Source organism: Rhinopithecus roxellana, chromosome 18, assembly GCF_007565055.1.
Source record: "Rhinopithecus roxellana isolate Shanxi Qingling chromosome 18, ASM756505v1, whole genome shotgun sequence".
Classification (NCBI taxonomy): Eukaryota; Metazoa; Chordata; class Mammalia; order Primates; family Cercopithecidae; genus Rhinopithecus; species Rhinopithecus roxellana.
This window is the reverse complement of record NC_044566.1, coordinates 90801784-90822442: the sequence shown is the minus strand read 5'-3', so window position 1 is coordinate 90822442 and position 20659 is coordinate 90801784.

Below are 20659 nucleotides of genomic sequence, written 5' to 3'. Positions count from 1 at the left end.
CTCAGGAGGCTGAGGCAGGAGAATCGCTTAAACCCATGAGGCAGAGGTTGCAGCGAGTCGAGATCATGCCATTGCACTCCAACCTGGGCGACAAAGCGAGACTCCTTTTTAAATAAATAAATAAATAAATAAATAAATAAATAAATAAAGTATGAATATGCCAATTTGAAGTTGGCATTCCGTGTGTTATTTTTTTCTCCATGCTTTTTAAAAGGAAAGATACAGTTCACAACTTACAATTTTGGACATGGGGATTTTTGCGGAAGTGCTCTGAAACCGTGATTTTTCATTGCTAAATCCAATACACTTAATAAGATGGAAACATTCTAAGAAACGTGTCAGGTGATTTTGTTGTGTAAACAGCATGGAATGTACTTCCACAAACCTAGACGGTGTTCCTTACTACACACCTTGGCTATATGTTGTAACCTATTGCTCATTGACTGTAAACCTGTACAACATGCTACTGTATTGAATACTGTCAGTAATTGTAATACAGTGACAAGTATTTGTGTATCTAAGCATATATAAAAGTAAAAAAGGCACAGTAAAAATGCAGCATTATAATCTTATGGGACCACTCTCCTACATGTGCCCATACGTGTTATGACTGACACACATAAACGTGATCATTTATTGGTGCAAAACTAGCTGAGTTTGTTTATCTAAATGAATCACTGTCTTGGTCTTTGACCACGCAAAGGCATTTATGCCGACTTCCATGCACGCAAAAGAGAAAAATTACTTTGTAATGTAAAGTAAAATTTAAGTTGGAGTGTAATTCTTCATCCTTTATCAGCACTGTCCAATAAAAATTTCTGTGATGATGAAAATGTATGTCTCTGTTGAATACATGAAATATATCAAGTTCAGTTGAAGAACTGATTTTTAAATCTTATTTGCTTTTAATTAATTTAGATTTTATAGCTAAACAGACACATGTGACTAATGCTTACCATATTAGATATTACAACTTTGGAGTTGTTACTCTGACTTTCGTTAATTTTTATCTAAAATTTAAAATAATGTTGTTTAGTATATGATCTTCTTATTAAATTAGCATGGTCAACAATTTGCTTTATAGTAACATAATTTTTACACAATTTAATTGACCTTACAGCAATGGTATAAGCAAGTGAGAATTTCTCCTTTTTAATTTTTATTTATTATTATTATTATTTTAAATTTTTTTCTGGCCCTGTTCCTTTAATCATGAGAATTTCTGACTGAGATATTTCAGTTTATCATTTTCTTTGTGTCTCCAGACTTCTGTGACAATGAGCCATAGCAACAGTTAGCTACTCTGTTTCAGGCATTAAATTAGACACTTCTTGTTCAGGCCATTGACGATGACCTGGTCCAAGCTCAGAGAAAAATAACCTTGTTATCTTCTATATAGAGAATTCTCTGGTTCCAATTGAATATCCGAAATAACTTGGGAATTGTGGGGAAGATGAAGTCTCAAAATTCAGTCGTTAGAGTATGAAAAATTCATCCTACAGTCTGTGGGAAGACAGGTGCAAACATTTGTTGCTCACAAGTAAACAGTTTGATATAGAGATAACATTGCAAATATGAGTATTGATACTCTATCTCAATTACTGCAGAAGGAAATATGTTATATGGCAGTGTGTGACAACCTAACGATGGCTCAAAAAGTTCTTTAGTATAGTTTTGAGTTAAAATATTGGTGCAGGTATAGTGGAAACATAAGGTGCAATTAAAGATTTGCAGTTTTGCACGTTCTGAGAAATAAAGAAATTAGACAGATATAGCATACAAAGGGGCAATGGCTGTATTAGAAATGAAGGTAAGACTTAAAACTATATTGAAGTGAATGGGGAAAACTGGAGCATAAATAAAATACTGAGAAATTACCGTTAACTCAGTTGCACTTCCTACCAAGGTAGAAAAACTACTCCCAGAGCAGCATGTCAAGAAAAGATTGAACTTCAAACTTGACCTTTTCATCTTCAAGTGGCTGCAAGACAATTAAGAAGGGGCATAAAATTAAACGCAATTATTACTTAGTGTGGATAATTTAATTTTTTCTTGTTAAATGTTTTTGTTTTAAGTGTAAAATGGACTTACCTAAAAATAGAAGAAAATTAGAAGAAGAAAGTAGAATCATGTGTTTAAGGTGGTCATGTTTGTGGAAATGAAACTCAGGCAAAAATACTTCAATTTTAGAAAGTAAAAAGTTATATTTTTTGGTATAATCAGGGCAAGGTTATTTTTAAATAAAGGTTAACATTTCAATTAATTGAAAAATTTAAAAAATGGATAAATAGCTAATTAAATATATATTTACCTTAAAAGCATGGATTTGAATTTGAAAACAGGCAGTTATAGTGAAAAACTGAGTATAAAAATAAAGAGTAAGTGGCAATTATTTAAATGAAAGTAAACCAAGAGCTCAGACAGATTCCAGGCATGGAGGATTAATGGTTGGAAATATCATGGAATAAGTAGAAAGACTTGTAATATACTGAAAAAGTAATTTTGATACCTTATCACTGGTTGACCCAACTATAATTCTCTTTATTAGCAGATATGTAAAATAATTGAATGGTAGTTATTTTTTGAAGTCAAGTACTCAAAACTCCTTGTATATGTGAACATTAGACAAAGAGTGAGTGGGAAATTCAAAATATAAACTTTGTTTCAAATTCAAGATTCTAAACATTTCCAAGGTTTTGATAATTTAAAGCTGTGTGGAGATGAGCTGGAGAGAAATGAGCAGGGTGTTGAAACTGTGTAGCAATTAGATTTTCAAAGAAAATAGGGTTTGAGCTTGAGAGAAATGAGCAGCGTGTTGAAACTGCCTAGCAATTAGATCTTCAAAGAAAATCGGGTTTGCATAAGACTCCACACATTGTCTCAGGGATTCTAAAACTGGTGTTCATAATACACTTTAGGAAATGTACAAATAATGTGGAAGGCTGATGCAAAAATGTTGCATGTATATTTTCCTTGGGCAAAACTCCAAAAAGTCTCAGAGGAGTTTTTGATTTAAAAATGAAGAACCACAATTTTACGCCACAGCTTGGGTCAACCCCTCGATTTGCCAGAGTGGTAAAAATGAGTAGGATAGCCTTCAAATTTAAATAACATTGTTATAATAATTACTTTGGTAATAATTTTAGATTGTTCATGCAATTTTCCAGTGGATTATAAAAAAGATTATTTTCCAGAATATATGATGGTCTTAAATTAACCAGGTGGGAGACATGGGATCAGTGAACTAGAAAAATAATTGAAAAAACATGCCTGTACATTTTTTGCATATTTTCATGTGACTTGTCATTTTTTGTAGGTCTCTTTTTTCTTTATTTTTGAAAATAATGTCTTATTGATGTTTTGCTTCTTTATTGAACATTGATTGCTGTCAGAACAAAAGAAAAAACTGATTAATTAAATCAATATTTTATATAACTTTCCTGTACTGTATAAATAAGTAATGGAGTTTGTATTTCTGACTACATACTGGGCATTTCTCAGATACAAAATGGTGATAAGGTCGGGATTGGCGGGATTTAATTTTCCTGCTGTGACCCTTCTGGCTGGAACAGGATCAGGTTAAAAAAGGATGCAGTGTTGAAGCCAGGCAAATCCAGCAGATGGCAATGAAAGTGACCTTCACTGGGGAACGACACACACTGGGGCCTATCATAGGTTTGTGGGGCAGGAGGAGAGAGAGAATCCAAAAAAATAATGAATGGATACTAAGATTAATTATTGGGTATTGAAAAAATCTGTACAACAAACCCCTATGACACAAGTTTACCTATGTAACAAACACATGTACCTCTAAACTTACAATAAAAGTTAAAAAAAAAAAAGTGACCTCTAGTTGCTCTAATTGCTTGTTAGCATAAAAACACTCTCACCAGGGCCATGACCATTTCTAAATGCCATGGCAGCACACCATAGTAATGGCCCAGAAATTACCTTTTATGGTTCCAGAAACTCCCTACCTTTTTTCCAAAAGGTTCTGAATAACTGACCACTTAATTAGCATATAATTAAAAGTGGGTATAAATCCAGCTAGCTAGCAGCCCACAGCACCAACTCTGAGCATACCTCTTACGCGTTAGCCCTGCTCTGCATGAAGCAGTTCTGGTTCAATAAAAGTTGCTTTCTCTCACCACTAACTCACCCTTGAATTATTTCCAGGGAGGAGCCAAGAATATTCCCAGGCTAATCTCCAATCTGGAGGTTACCTGCTCTGCATCAGTGAGATAATACTTACATTTAAAGCAACTTATTGTATTTTATAATAATAATATTTAATCTTGTCTGCTTTATTGTAATTAATAACATCATCATTCTCCTAGTATTATAAGTCCTGTATCTAGTCTTATTGATGTCTTTTCTTTTCCTTACTTGTTTTTTTCTTGGCCAAAATGTCCTCAGAACTCTCTCTCCTATTCATGTTTGTTTCATAAATAACTGTGTTTCTACATACCATCTTTGCCTTCCCATTCTCCCTGTTTCAATCAATCCTATGTCCCAGTACAAACTTATTTTGTAAACAAGAAAAGCATTAAGTGGTATAGCTCTTTGATACCAGTTGATAACTTTGATTGCTACTGAAAATTAATCCCAATTGTTTGAATTTAAAATATTATATAATTTGGCTCTAACCTAGTCTTTTTAATTTAGCAATTCCTCTATACACCAGAATTCTAGTCATTATTGTATCATGTTCTAAAATATCAACTCCTCTACTTACTTATTTTTTACTTTGTCTTTGGAAGTCTGTGCTAAATATGTTGAATATGATTAACCGCTATGTTATTATAACATACAGTTACAAAATTAATTATTTTCTAGTTCTAGAGAGATTGCATGGCCTGGTTTAAGAGAATTGAATGATGTTGCCTTCAGCAAACATGAAAGAACAAATTCCTTTCCCCAGTACCACCAAAGGTGTTGCAATTTGATAATAACAAATCCAGTCAAACCAAAGTAAAACAAAAATTCTGCTTTGGCTAAAGAAAATTTATTAGCAGGGATGGAATTGGCTTGCAGAAGCAGTATAAAGATCTTTCTTTCAAGAATACTTGATAGATCTTTGCTTTTGAAAACCAGCTTTCATGGCATGCCTTTACTTGTTTTCAAATTGCTGTGATGTTTATATGGTGCTTGTCAACGGTATGTTTTGCCCTTAAGAATGAGAAAATGTACAGATTTTGGAAAGCAGTATGTAACTGCTGCAGTGTCTCTTATTAGTTTCAGGAATGTCAATGCACAATGTAAGACAATATACCATGCATTTAAATAAGGAGGCATGCTGATGAACTGTTATAAAAATTGTATTTTAATGATAGCTTGAAAACTGATTCTTATAAATGTCTGAATGTTAATTGTTTGTGTGTTTACTTTCTTCCCACAGATATATGTATAATATACTAATATACATTAACAGCTTTTGAATGACATATTTCTCCATTTCATGAACACTTTGGATTGGTGAATAGTCTGTGTTTTCTTTCCACTATGTATTACATACACTAAAATACATAAGCATACATTTTCATAGCAATTATTGCAATTTTAAATAGTTTATTTATATTGAAGGCTGACATACTGACTTCATTATTTCCTAAGAAACTTTTTGTTTTGTTTTGTTTTGTTTTCTGTGCCTTGTTAAGCTGAGTGAACTATATGTTTTCTATTAAAGTTTTAACTCATACTGATGACTATCTTCTAATATCCTGAACAGCAAAAGTTGCAAGTACTGAATTCTCATTCCATCTCCATCACTTATTGGTATTTCACTTTGAACCAATGACTGAGAACCTGTGCCAAATATTATACCAAATATTTTCCTGTTTCTATATTAAACAATACTAGAACACTTCTGCTCCCATGTTAAACAATACACAAGGCATAAAAATGCTTAGTTGCTTGCTCCAATAAATGCTTTCTCCTGAAAAATATCAATGAACCTTCTAAAGCAGCTTACTTAATAAAAAATCTAAAAGCATTAAGCTCAAACTTGCATAGAAAAATATTAAGAACTATCCCAGTTTCAGTCATCTGAATTTACAAAGAATCAATATAGTACAAAAGTATATACACAGGGTCAATATAGTAGGAAAGTAACTTAAATATAAGTAAATTAAAAGATAATGGAAATAGCACATTTAACCTACTTATAAATATCAATAATTTTAATCAAGTTTGCTAAGACACTTTAAAGAGTCCTGTTTAAGAGTCCTTGTTTTGTGAGATGAGGAAAAAGAGTAGATGTCAGTGTTTGCATTTTTCCGAAAATTTTATATCTGCAATTTCTTTTTACCATGAAAAGAGGATAATCAAGTATATCTTATTGGAGAATTTTATTATATGTTCAGAAATTAGATATAATTATTTTCTGGATAATGAGACTGCACATAAATAATATTTTTATTTCAAATATTTTTTCTCTTTAAGATAAATATTCAACCAATATTAATTAAGTATCACTTTCCGTGAACTAGTTTTAGGCTCACAGATAAGTAGCAAGTAGCAAATAAGCAGCAGAAAGCTCAAATTTAGGCAAAGCAGTAGAAGAACTGGGCTTTGCCCTCACACACAGTAACAAGGCAGTCAAAGGTCTTTCTAAAACCACCAAGCTCTTGGCGGTGATGGAACTGCTTTTCTGATCAATTGACTTCTTCAAGTATTGTACTGAGCTCTAACTCTACTTCATTACTTAACTCTTTAATCTGGTTTGGGAGTGTGGCATTTTCTTGGGTATTTCAGTGCAATTCCGAAAGAAATTTCTTGCAAAAACTCAATATTTTACACATCACTTACAAATTCCTTTCTAAATGAAAAGTAAACGTTTTGACCCTTAAATGAATGAACACTTTCCAAGACCAAAAGCCAAGCCTGTGTATTACCCCTGGGCTTAAGATTGAACTAGATTTCTTCTTCACTCCACGTTTAATCTAGAGTCATTCTTGTGAGAATAAGCTAAATTACAAACTTGTTATCCTCTCCATAGTAATTTTTGTTATTTTCCTGGGTAAATTACTGCCAAATCATTATGACTCATTGAACAGCCCCAAGGTACGCATGGTACAGTATTTCACCAATTATTTCTGGATTTATCCCTGTAACAAAGATCAAAAACTGGAAAATAATACAAATTATTCTGCCTGAGCTGACAGGCGCTCATTTAGGAATTCAGAATTTGATTCTGTTACACAAAGAGAAAAGCACAGTCTGTATAATTTTTTTTAAAGTTGAAAACCTAATGCAATGGAATAAAACTGACTAATATTCATTATTATCAAACTTCTGGAAGGGTGGTTCTACACTAAAAATAAAAATAATTCAAATGTGTAATTCAGAGTAATATAAATCACAGTAGCGTGATTTTTATTTTATTTAGAAACTTACACTGAAGATTTCATCTAAATTCTAAAATAATTTTGACATATTGTTTTTATAATTAAATAATCTTGGGCATTCCATGATAGAAGTTCTCCCAAAAGCTAAGATCTTCTAATACATAATCTTTGCTACTATACATCATGTGTTATCTTTCTCATTTTGATATTATAAAAGTGTTATCCTGTGTTAGCTTTCCCATTTGGTACTATAATAGCTACTATAATATAAAAATTATAAAAGTGTACATATTTTCAAGAAATTTCAAGATATTTTTCTATCTTTTGTCCAAATAGAAATGAAAATATTTAATGTTTATGCATTCCATCCTATCTAATTTTCAGGTTTTAGAGGAAAATTTGGGAGAAAAAAACAAGAGATTTTGAAGGATCTTGAAGGCATAAACTATGCTATCAATCAATTTCACATGATCCTAGTATTGTCACTCGGAAGCTTTTATAGATCCACATTTTCATAAAATAAGAGTCAAGCTAGTCTGAATATAGCCTATTTTGTCTCCGTAAACACACATTTTTAGCAATTGGTGATATTCTTTAAAACATCATTAAGTGGCACGAAAACAAAATTTAAATTTCTGAAGTTGATTTTACCTTGCAGAAATCTCCTGGGCTCAGAATCTTATCCAGTAAGAAGTATCAGATAAGAAGTATAAACCTAGGCAGGGCTTGGGGGCTCACACCTGTAATCCCAGAACTTTGGGGAGGCCAAGGCAGATGGATCACCTGAGGTTGAGAGTTTGAGACCTGCCTGACCAACATGGAGAAACCTTGTCTCTACTAAAAATACAAAAAAATTAGCCAGGTGTGGTGGCATGAGCCTGTAATCCCAGCTACTCCAGGAGGTTGAAGCAGGAGAATCACTTGAACCTGGGAGGAGGAGGTTGCAGTGAGCCAAGATCCCACCATTGCACTCCAGCCTGGGCAACAATAGCAAAACTCCATCTTAAAAAAAAAAAAAAAAAAAAAAAAAAAAAAAAGGTCTGTACCTAGAAAGACAAAATATGTTGCCACATTTAACATATCATTTTAAAAAATATTTTGAGGCATCTACAGATAGAGGTATTTTTGTTTTGTTGTTTAAGCTTTTCAGAAGAGACATAGAAATTGCTAAGATTACTGTGTAGAAATATGAAAATAAAAATAGATGAATGTTAAATTGGAAACCAAAATATAATTCATTGCATACGTAAAAATCTGTTTTAACATTGTATATTCTGCTTCACAGATGTCCTTTTGAAATTTTAATGCTAATGGAGTTCACATTTCTGCCCACTGCAGCCCACATTTTAGTAACTGAGAGGGATGAAGGAACCTATAGAGCACCAAGAATGGAAGATTATTTGGGGTAACAATGAGAGAGTGCAAGGCTTTAGAGGCAGTGAGCATCTAGAAATTAAAAGATAGATGGGGATTGTTTAAGATTTCTATGTGTCTCTGTTATACGATCTCCTTTAATGTTCAGGAAATAATTAGGCTTCAGTATTTGATATATCTGCTGGGAACAGTGGTTCACATCTCTAATCCCAGCACTTTGGGAGGCTGAGGCAGGTGGATCACTTGAGGTCAGGAGTATGAGACCAACCTGGCCAACAGTGTGAAACCCCGTCTCTATTAAAAATACAAAAATTAGCTGGGTGTGGTTGCACACACCTGTAGTCCCAGCTACTTCTGGGACTGAGGCCGGAGAATCTCTTGAACCTTGGTGGCAGAGGTTACAGAGAGCCGAGGTAGCGCCACTGCACTCCCACATGGGTGATGGAGTGAGACTCCATCTCAAAAAAAATGGATATCTCTTTTTTACTTGGGATTCTGTAAAAGCAACTCTGATTGAGTTACAGATTGAACTCATGGACATCATTTCACCCTTTTTTGAAAAAGGTTCACCATAAAAAGTGTCCACATTATTGTCTTGTTAATGCAGTAGTCTGTCCAGAAATAACAGGCCATTCTAGAGCTAAAAGTTTGTCAAGGTGTATTTGAATGTTGAGGTAAATGGGTAAAGTTTTAAGTGTGTTATTTGTCTATATCCTGAGGTTTTTCTGTATTAATTTGAGTAACAGCTACTATAATAAATATTCCTACAATTTTAGAATCTTCAAACAGTTAATGTTTGTTATTTCTGTAATAGTCCAATATAGATATTCCTAGCCAGTTTGTAATCCTATTATATGAATCAAAGCAGGAGATCTTCATTTTGTTTGCTTCATCATCCTTTACAATCTTGGATTCTTCTGCTTCTACCCAGTTAACAGGGCAGGAGGCAGTAGCGAAGGACATCTGCTTTTTTAAAAAAAAAGTCCAACCTAGAAAGGTACACATCATTTCCATTCATGTTTTAATAATAACTCATCGTGTAATCCTACTTGGATATAAGGAATACTAGGATGTATATAGTTCTAGTTTTAGGCATTTTTCATCAACAAATGCCCACCATGGCAAGAGGTCAGCAATTTGTTGAAGGCAGTTATCTATATCTGAAACAATGCCATTTGCTACTTTTTATGAGACTTTTAAATGTAAATTTATTATAATGACCTAAGTTCAGTTGTTTTAATACACCTTCATGAAACTAGTATCAGAGTTTTGAAGAAAACATTTGATTTAATTCTTAGCTGTGGACCTAAATAATTTTGAACCTGTTGCACCAAATCACAGTGTCTGCTGGAGGTCCCATTGCACAAGCTCTCAAAGCTCCTGGCAATTTGGCCAGAAGCCCTTCTTCAACCCCATTTTCTGAACTTGTCTACAAAGAAACTGTATTTCATTTATTTAATTTTGCCTGTTCTTCAAGCCATAATTTAATAAAGTGGAAACAATTTTATTAGAGAGACTTCTAATAACATATTTTATTCAAGTTTAAAATGCTCCACGTTTCAAATGTTCCCCAAGACCACCCTCAGGTTGAATGATTCACCAGATGGACTTGCAGCTGAGGCTTATACAGAGAAGGAATTTATGACAGGATTAGCAAGGGAAAAAGACACGGGACAGGCAGTGTCTGTGGAAATCCATTCACAGGTTTCATTGTGCTTTCTTCTTCCCTCAGTGGGGCAAATTGAACATGATCCTTTTTTCGGCAATCAAAAATGCAATAAAATGTGTGCAATGGTTCTTCCTAGGGAATCCAGTAGAGACTCAGCACCTGAGATTTTCTTAAGCTGGTCGCACAAGCACTCTCTATCAGGATGTTCAAAATTACAAATTCTAAGAAGGAAAACAGTTATTTACCATGAATCTCATCATTGGTACAAACAGTCTACACACAGTGATTTACCAGATGAAAGGCTAAGTTCCCAGAAGTCAGCCAAAGGCTGATCTCACAAGCAGACTCCTCTGAACATAACATTTTCAGATCTGCTTCTGCCCAACATCCAAAACATTAATATATTTTATCTTATTAAATGTTCGTGATGACCCTCTAAAATTAAGATAATCTGCATAAACTTTAGGGAATTTGAAGTAAAAGAAACCTATATGTTCTGAGTTCCAAATACATATCAGACTCTTTACTAGGTACTTTAAATATATGAACTCAAAAAGTTAAGAAATGTGTTTATGGCCACATGCCTAATAAAGGATTAGAAGCTGAAACTGAAAACTTACATTGAACAATTCTGGACTACACTTTTGTGCCTTTTTTAAAAAGTACTTAGAAATGACTCTATTCTGTGCTGACAATGTAATAGACATTGGTAACATGTGGTTATTGAGCACTTGAAGTATGTCTAGTCCCAATTGAGATGTTCTATAAACGTGTAATACTTGCTTGATTTAGAAGATTTAACATGGAAATAAATAATGTAATAGGCCCCACTAAGAATTCTTAATTTTATATATAATTTGAAATAATATTTTGGCTATTGTGATGGTCAATATTTAGTGCCAACTTGATTGGACTGAAGGATGCAAAGTATTGTTCCTGGGTGTGTCTGTGAGGTTGTTGCCAAGGAGATTAACATTTGAGTCAGTGGACTGGGAGAGGCAGACCCACCCTCAGTCTAGGTGGGCACCATCTAATCAACTGCCATCATGGCTAGGATAAAAGCCGGCAGAGGAACGTGGAAGCACTAGACTGGCTTAGTCTTCCGGCCTCCATCTTTCTCCCATACTGGATGCATCCTGCCTCAAACATCGATTTCCAGGTTCTTCAACTTTGGGACTCTTGGACCTTCAACCACAGACTGAAGGCTGCACTGTTGGCTTTCCTAATTTTGGGGTTTTGCAACTCAGACTGGTTTCCTTGCTCCTCAGTTTGCAGATGGTCTACTGTGGGACTTCACCTTGTGATCCTGTGAGTCAACACTCCTTAATAAACCCCACTTTATACATACATTTTTCCTGTTACTTCTGTCCCTCTAGAGAACCGTGACTAATACAGCTATACTGGTTCAAATAAAGCTATGTTATTAAAATTAATTTTTATCTGTTTCTTTTTACTTTTTTTCAATATGACTATTATAAAGTTTAAAATTATATCAGTGGCTCACATTACATTTCTTTTGGACAGCACTGGTCTATACAGGACCTTGAGGACCAAAATCCTACATGTGATCTTTAAGGCTCAACCATAAGCAGTCTACACATAGTGTAGACATTGCCTGTCAGGCCTCGTGGGAAAAAGTTATCCTCTGCACCCTAAATTTGGTGCACAGCCAGTGCATTTCAGTCCTTTGGAGGATGCTGCAGCCAAGGGCTCAGGCTCCCATGGCTGGTCACGCTCCTACATATATCATGCAAATATCAGCATTAAAAGTCTAGGCACCTCATTTGGAGGTTTCTAATTGGAGGTAAAGGAGAGGGCTTTACTAAGGTACTTGTAAGGCCCCTCTACAAGGATCTCCATATTTAGGGACGTTGACTAAGATGGCATGGTACTTTTCCCCTCCTAGCCCTTGCTTTTTTTTCCCCCTTAGTCTTCGAGGTCCGTAAATCATCCAGAGCATTTTGTCCAGGGCTCCTCAGCATTGAGATGACTTACTTCATCATCTGTAAGTCACCTGTCTCTCACCTAATGCTGAGTCTGTTGGGGGAGAAAGGAGCAGGGGGAAGCTGGCACTCCATTTGTGTGTGCCTGTGTATCATATATATATACCACTGCAGTTAGTGAAAAAAGGCTTGATTGCTACTTTCATGTTGGCACATCATCCTAATTGACCATCCAGACCCCTAGCAGCACTAAGAGACCTCAATAACATTGGTCCCCTTCTATCTTAGTCTGTTTGGGTCGCTAGAGCAAACTGTTATAGACTGGGTGGCTTATAAGCATCAGAAGTTTATTTTTCACAGTTCTGGAAGCTGGGAATTCCAAGATCAAGGTGGCAGTAGATCAAGAATCTGCTGAGGGCCTGCTTTGTGGTTCACACATGGTTGTCTTCTTGCTATGTCTTTACCTGGTGAAGGTTGTGTGATAGCTCTTTGGGGTCTCCTTTATAAAGACACTAATCCCACTCATGAAGGCTCTGTTCTCATGACCTAATCAGCTCCCCAAGCCCCCACTTTTTAGTACTATCGTCTTAGGGGTTGGATTTCAACATATGCATTTTGGGAAGACACAAACATTCAGACCATAGTACCTTCCTTGTGGCAACTATAATTTGTTTTCTTTTATATATAAAGCATTGGAACTGGGAGGGTTGCGTTGAAACTCTCTTCCTCTGGGCTTCTATATCACAATTCTGCACATCAGTATTTAGGTCAATTCATACTATTAAAGCGTTTTGATTTCCTACTCTGTCACCAATATTAAAGCCACTTAAAGATAGCAGCTACATTTGATTTGATTTTTCCATCACGACACAAAGAATATTCATTTTAAATAGAAAAGTTCTCAAATAATTGTCAATTAAATGAAGAAATAAACTTGTCTAAAGTAATACAGATGGTAAGTGGTAGATAGATATTTCACATGCTGGTTTTCTGATATCATGTTCAGGGCTTTTGCTGCTAAGATGGCCATCTAAATTTTGGATTTATGGTGTGTGAAGCATCAGGAAAAAACAGATAAGAATGTATAATTCTAAGTGATAAAATTTTTAAATATCCGTATTATTTTTCTACTTTTCTGTAACAAATTACTATAAATCTAGTGGAATAAAAATGTGCAAATTTGTGATCATACAGTCCTGTAGGTCAGAAATTCAACAGAGGTCTCACTGGGCTAAAATCAAGGTGTTGGCATGGCTGTGTTTCCTTCTAAAGACCCCATGTGAGAACCTGCTTGCTTATTTTTTCCCCTAGCTTTCAGAGATCACCTATATTCTTAGGATGATGGCACCCTTCTTCCATTTTGCAATAATGTTTCACTTCTCTGACTGTTGTTTTTCATCACATGTCCTTCCCTCTGATACAACTGAGAAGGTTACCCACTTCTAAGGACCAATCTGATAATGTTAGTCTACTTTCTTAACCTACGTTAACCTCCCCTCCTTATCTTTAATCACCTAAATGTCTTTTGCCATTTACAGTAACATACTAACAGTTCAAGATTAGGATGTGCGTATCTTTGGGGGGCATTATGCTGCCTACCACAATACCTAAATCAGTAGTTCTCAAAATAAATTTGTTAATGTCCAAATTAATATTTCTCAAGATGTAGTACCCAGACCACCTTGGTTTACACCACCTTGGAACTTAACGAAACAGGAAATCTGAAAGTGGGTTCTCCAAAACTACTAGTTTACAAGTTGTCCACGTGTTTCTCATGAATATTAAAGTTTGAGAACTTTCTGAAACTATTCTTACACATAGCAAGCTTCTAGGAAGCAGCTCCATCTGGATTTATGACAATCCAATTACTGCTTCAATAGGAAGCACTACAGCTAGGCAGCAATTCTAGGAATCAGAGAAGGTCAATGCACAAGTGCTTATCAAGGCTGAATGCCTAAACAACCCTGTTATCATTAAATTTTCTGAGACAGTTGAAAGCAATTAAAAAAGTCACCATCTTCAATAGCAGCTTAGAGAGTTCTTGTGGGTAGGCCTTCAAAGAAAAGAGAGATATAAATAACATATTTCATAAATTGCATTTTGAATCTAGTTCAAAATGATTTTCTAAAGTCACTGGGCTCAGGAATTATCACAGTTTGAAGAAGTCATTTTTCCTTTTAATTCAGCTTCATTTTCCACCCTATAATTAAGTACTTAAATATTTATTAACATCCACACTAATACTAACCATAAGTAAATGGTGTATAGTGGATAGAAAGAAGTATATGACACAGTAACTGCCATTGAACAATTGAAAATATCGAGTGGAAAACGTGACTAATACACAATAAATCCATTAACTAATAATATTGTACAATATAAAATTATGTATGCCTTAGACAAAATGTTCACTTAGCAATATAATTAAAGTGGTTGTTATAACCTGAGCAGGTCTCAGAAGTATTTCCAGAATTCAGTAATACTTGTATTTTTTGTTAGATATATGCTTAATTTATAAAGGTAAATAGTTCAAGATAATCTAGCTGATGTGTTAGATTTAGAACTCAATCAACTGACACCTTTAGTTTTTCATCTACTGTCATGAGTTTTTAGATAAGTTTTGCAGACCTACTTTTCCATAGAAAATCAACCCCTCACAGATAGGAGTTGGCCTGGCATTATCAGCTTAGCCTTGGAGTTATTAGCGTCTGGTTTGCTTCTAATGGCTGGGCCATCATAGTCTCCTGTTGAACATAAACCATTTCATAAAACACTAATATCAAACAAGGCAACTCTCTGACTGCACTGGATCAAGACAAAAACAGAAGTGCTTTATAATCATGTTTGAATACAGAGAGAAGAGCAATATCTAATACAAACCACAACATCGACCAACCATCTTCCTATGCTCTATGACTCTAAGTGGCATAATTTATAGAGTCTAAATTATTTTCATCCAGAAAAAGGGAAATAGTTTTACTTTGAATAAATTGAAAATTTTCTTAACTACATATTCCTTAACATACGATATCTTTGTGAGGCAAAAGTCTAAAATATCCTACTGAATTGTCACTGGTTATTTGGAGCCAAAACAGAGTTAGTCATAAAATGACAGTGTCTTCAAAGACTGTATTTCAGAGTCATTATTTTGCAAATAAGGCCTCTATGAAACAGCTCTTTAATCAATAGGTGGCATGGTCAGGTCACAGTCTAAAGACCATTTCTCAACTCAGTTGAAGCATGGCAATGTGAACCCATTGCTACACTCAACACAAGTTTTAATATGCAGCACACTTTGTTACACTGTCAAAGTAGATTTATGTTAAAATATGCACACTCATTTCTTTAACAATTACTTATTAAAATACTGCAAATACAAAATATTTAAATAATGCTTTACCATGTAGATGTATATATGCATATATGTAAATATGTGCATACACACATATTTAACATCAGTTTACAAATCTATCTATTCTGCCTTTGAATACTGCAGAGAAATTGCCCAACTTAGTTGTGAAGATAACTTAATCAGGTAATGTACAATAAGCACAGATGGCTTTTGAGACCATTTCGAATTTGGATCATTTATTTTGCTCAGTGATTTAAATGATTTTCCTTAGCTAATTGAATATAATTGAGGTAACACATTTTTACATCTTTATTAAAGTATTTTGATGCATTTTCTTGATACAAGATTGTTTTTCTTATAAGATTTAAATAAATACAACTACCTATCAATCTATCCGCATGCATGCATATATATACATATATAACCATGTTCACATATTTGTATAAATTTATACAGCTGTACATAACATTCAACTTATAGTTCCTGTTGTGTAATGTTTCCATGAGCATAAATCATTTCCTTATTTATTCAATCTTAAAATGTTTTTCAGTGTTGTATATAAATTTCACAGATAATTGAACACAATAGCTCTCTCTTATTAGTAGTACTTGTCTATTGCTTTGTCTATATATAATTCCTCTCTATTGAACAGTGGATCTCACCTTTGAGAGAACATTTCTCTCAATTTTATGCCAATAATATATTCCAGGAACTGGCTACCAATTTTATTATCTTGTTCACTTCATCCTGTTTATCCTCTGCTGTCTAGTGATAAAAGGGCGAATATGTGAGTCTAATATATTCTTTTTTTTTTCTTTTTTCTTTTTGAGACGGAGTCTCACTCTGCTCACTCCGGCTGGAGGTGCAGTGGCACAATCTTGGTTCACTACAACCTCCACCTTCTGTATTCAAGCAAGTCTACCGACTCAGCCTCTCCAACAGCTGGAACTATAGGTGCATGCTACCACGCCTGGCTAATTTTTTGTATTTTCAGTAGAGGTGGGGTTTCACCATGTTTTGATCTCCTGAACTCGTGATCCACCCGCCTTGGCCTCCCAAAGTTCTGGGATTACAGGCGTGAGCCACCTCACCCGACCAAGTCTAATATATTCTGATTGTCATGGTGATGAACAAAGTTGAGAAAAGTAATCTGGGAAAATTAACCCGACATACTGAGAGGAATGAAAACAAACAATGCAGACAAAATTCTGGATTACAGAGTAACATATAGCTCCCAATACACCAAAGGTGAGGTTGTACTGCTGCCATTTCTACAGTTCAGTTACAGAGGCAACTGTCTCCTTTATTGTTAAGCCATATTGAGCCAGTTTTCTTTCACAAGTAATTTTTGGGAAGAATTGATTTAAATTTCAAAGTCATCTATTAATTTTGAGGGGATTTAAATTGAAGCATATTAAGGAGACTATACCATGTGGAGAGTACTCTTCTAGGCATAACAGCACATAATTTTAATGCAAATTCCTCAGCATATCTGTATGATTGTGTGTGTTTGCATGTACAGGTGTACACACATTTATTTTTCATGGTTCGTAACAGGCAGGTACACATAAAATAGGCAGGAAGCCATAATAAATTTAGGGCTAAAAGACAGATTTTACAAACAGGCTGTAGGGATTCAAAGAGGTGGCACAAATTAATGAAAACACAATGAGCCTGCACATCATACTGCACAGCAGGGACAAGGCAGTGACCAGAACATTCTGACTCTCAGAAGTCTTTGATGTTGGCTAGCTAATAATATGTCCTAATAAGTGATTTAGATAGTGGAATGCTTATTGTTTGATTTGTATAACCTGAAAATCTCTAGGTCTGATGAACAGAAGTCTGACTTGAATCATCACGATAGTTAAAACAGCTCCACGGTTACAGACTTGATCTAGTTCACAGCTCAAGAGTACCTTGGATTAAGGATACACTCAGGCCCCTTGAGGAGGGCTCCTGCTATACAGCCAAAAGCTTTTCTCTGTATATCTCCCAAGCCTTCTACAAAGGGTTATACTGACCATTTATTTACCAGGGTGACTAAGCAGTTGAGAAAGGGAAATGATCAGCATTTCGGGGTATTACTGGATTCATTACTTTGAACCAATAACTCCTGGAGACCCCAAACACAGCCGAGGTCCATAGTCATACTAGGGGCTTTTGCAGGTTATGATATAAATGAAATTTTGGCTTGAGTCATTCTCACAGTGGACCCAATGGACTGTGAATTTTCTTTCTGAGTAGATCCTCGGTCGGTACAGAATGCTGATAGAAGTAGACTTATTCAGTAACAGGCAGAATGGCCACATGGACTCCCTGACCTGTAAAGTGGGAAACTTGGTGTTGGAGTAAGTCAAATAGAACCACCAAAACTATCTCTCAAGTATAATAATGTTATAATAAAATAGATACCTCATAGTACATTACTGGAGGAATTACAGGGGTTAGTGCCACCATTGGAAACTTGAAAGATGCAGGGGTAATGAACACTACTACATAGCCTTTCAACTTATAATTTGGTCTGTGCAGAAAACAGATGGATTTTAGATATTAGCAGTGCACTATTATAAACTTAATTGGGTCTTTTATTCTAATTGCTATAGCTTTTTCAGCTGTGATTTCATTGCCAGAACAAATGAAACATCCACTGGGACCTGGTATATGGCTATTAATCTGGAGAACATATATTTTTTTTTTTTCTCAATACTTGCTACTTAAAGATTATCAGTTGGGAGGCTAAGGCGGGTGGATCATCTGAGGTCACGAGTTCAAGACCAGCCTGACCAATATGGTGAAAATCATCTCTACCAAAAATACAAAAATTATCTGGGCATGGTGGCAGTGTGCTTGTAGTCCCAGCTACTCAGGAGGCTGAGACAGGAGAATTGCTTGAACCTGGGAGGCGGAGGTTGCGGTGAGCAGAGATAGTGCCAGCCTTGGCAACAGAACAAGACTCCATCTCAAAAATACATAAATAAATAAATAAAAATAAAGATTATCAGAACTCATTTTCTTTAAGCAGCCAGGGCCAACAATACCACTTCTCTGAGCCCTCAGGACTATTTTAACTTTCCAACCTTGTTTCTCTATTCTAAAGGACAGCATGCTGCTCCATTGGTTTGATGATAGCATGTTGTCTTGATATGGTGAGCAGAAAGTAGCACATATTCTAAAATCCTTTATAAGACTCATGTACTCCAGAGAATGGGAAATAAATCCCACAGAAGTTTAGGGGATTGTTACCTAGGTGAAATCTTTCAGGGTCCCTTGTCCAGGACATGAAGATATATCTTTCAGTGTGGCAAGATAGGTTTTTGCATCTGGCACCTCCTACCACTAGGAAACAAGACACAATGCTTACGGACACTTTTGCATATTGGTAGCTTCATACACCCCATTTTAGTGACCCATTTATCAAGTTACTTTCAAAGTTGCTAGTTTTGAACAGGACACCAAACAATAAAAATCTCTGCAAAAGACACTACGTTCCACAAAAGCTTCCTGCCACTTAACCACATGGCCCAGAATATTCCATTTTTCATGAATTTTCTTTGGCAGAACAAGGATGCTGCTTAGAGCCTTGGGTTTGTTCTTAGAAATGTATAGTAAAGTGGTGCCTAAACTAGCTTCTGGCTTTCTATAAGGGCCTAGGAAAGACAGCACACTTGACCACACAGCATGTGATTACCATGCAACCTGAGCTTCCTATAATGAGTCAGGTGTTCTATGACCTTCCAAACTTTAAAGGTGGATGTGCACAGCAATACTCCCTCATCAAATGGAAGTGATACAAACAAGGTTGGGCTTGGGGAAGTCCTAAAGTTATAAGTAGGTTACATAACCTAGCTGGCCGATCTCAGTGCAGTTCAGTTGACTATTGAGGCCTAAATCTCCATGGCTCTTTCACATTTCTACATGGTCTCTAAACAAAGACAATAACTGGTTTTGTTCCACTCAATCTTTTAAAGAATGTTTGTGTAGCAAACAGCTTTGGAAGACATGGTGTCTCCCTATGGAGAAAATTAAAGGCCTAAGTGCAATCCAAAAGAGTAGAGATAATGTCTTTCTCCAGAGCAAAGAGCAGGCAGACTTACTGGCTATTATAAAGGATTTAGGTTTTCCAAACTTAGGATTTCTCAACTATAATACAACCTGTAACATGTACAGGCATAATGTAGCCCCCTTTGAATTACTCTGAGATAATTGGCTCAAGTAACAAGATACAGAAACTGATACTCTGGCTTCTGTTATCTGTGTGAGTAATAACTCTTCATCCTGGTCTAGTTATTTCATGTATCTCTCTAGCATCCATTAAATAGTGGAATAATAACTTGGTAGTTTGCAAGGAGAGTAACACTTTAGATCCTTTTTTTTTTTTTTTTTTTTTTTGAGGCAGTTTTGCTTTTGTAGACCAGGTAGGAGGGCAATGGTGTGATCTTGGTTCATCACAACCTCCGCCTCCCGGGTTCAAGTGATTCTCCTGCCTCAGCCTCCTGAGTGGCTGAGATTACAGGTGTCCATATATATATATATATATATATATATATATATTCCTGAATGACAGGAATTTATCAAGTTACTTTCAAAGTTGCTAGTTTTGAACAGGACATAAATAGGAATATAATCAAGAGTTTATACTGATTGTTAACATCAGGATACTGATAACATCAGGAATGTTATCAATAGGATAAACAGGAATATAATCAAGAGTTTCAAGAGTTTTCCTGAAGTATTTTTCACTTTTGAAGGTTGTGGTTGTTTTTGTTTTGTGTTTTTAGTAGAGACGGGGTTTCTCCATGTTGGTCAGGCTGATCTTGAACTTCCAACCTCAGGTAATCCACCTGCTGCGGCCTCCCAAAGTGCTGGTATTACAGGTGCGAGCCACCGCGCTCGGCCATATTTTAGATTCTTTATAGTTATTGAAAGTTTCGGCAATGAGGACAAAGTTCTGATAGGTACATGGTTTTCTGGA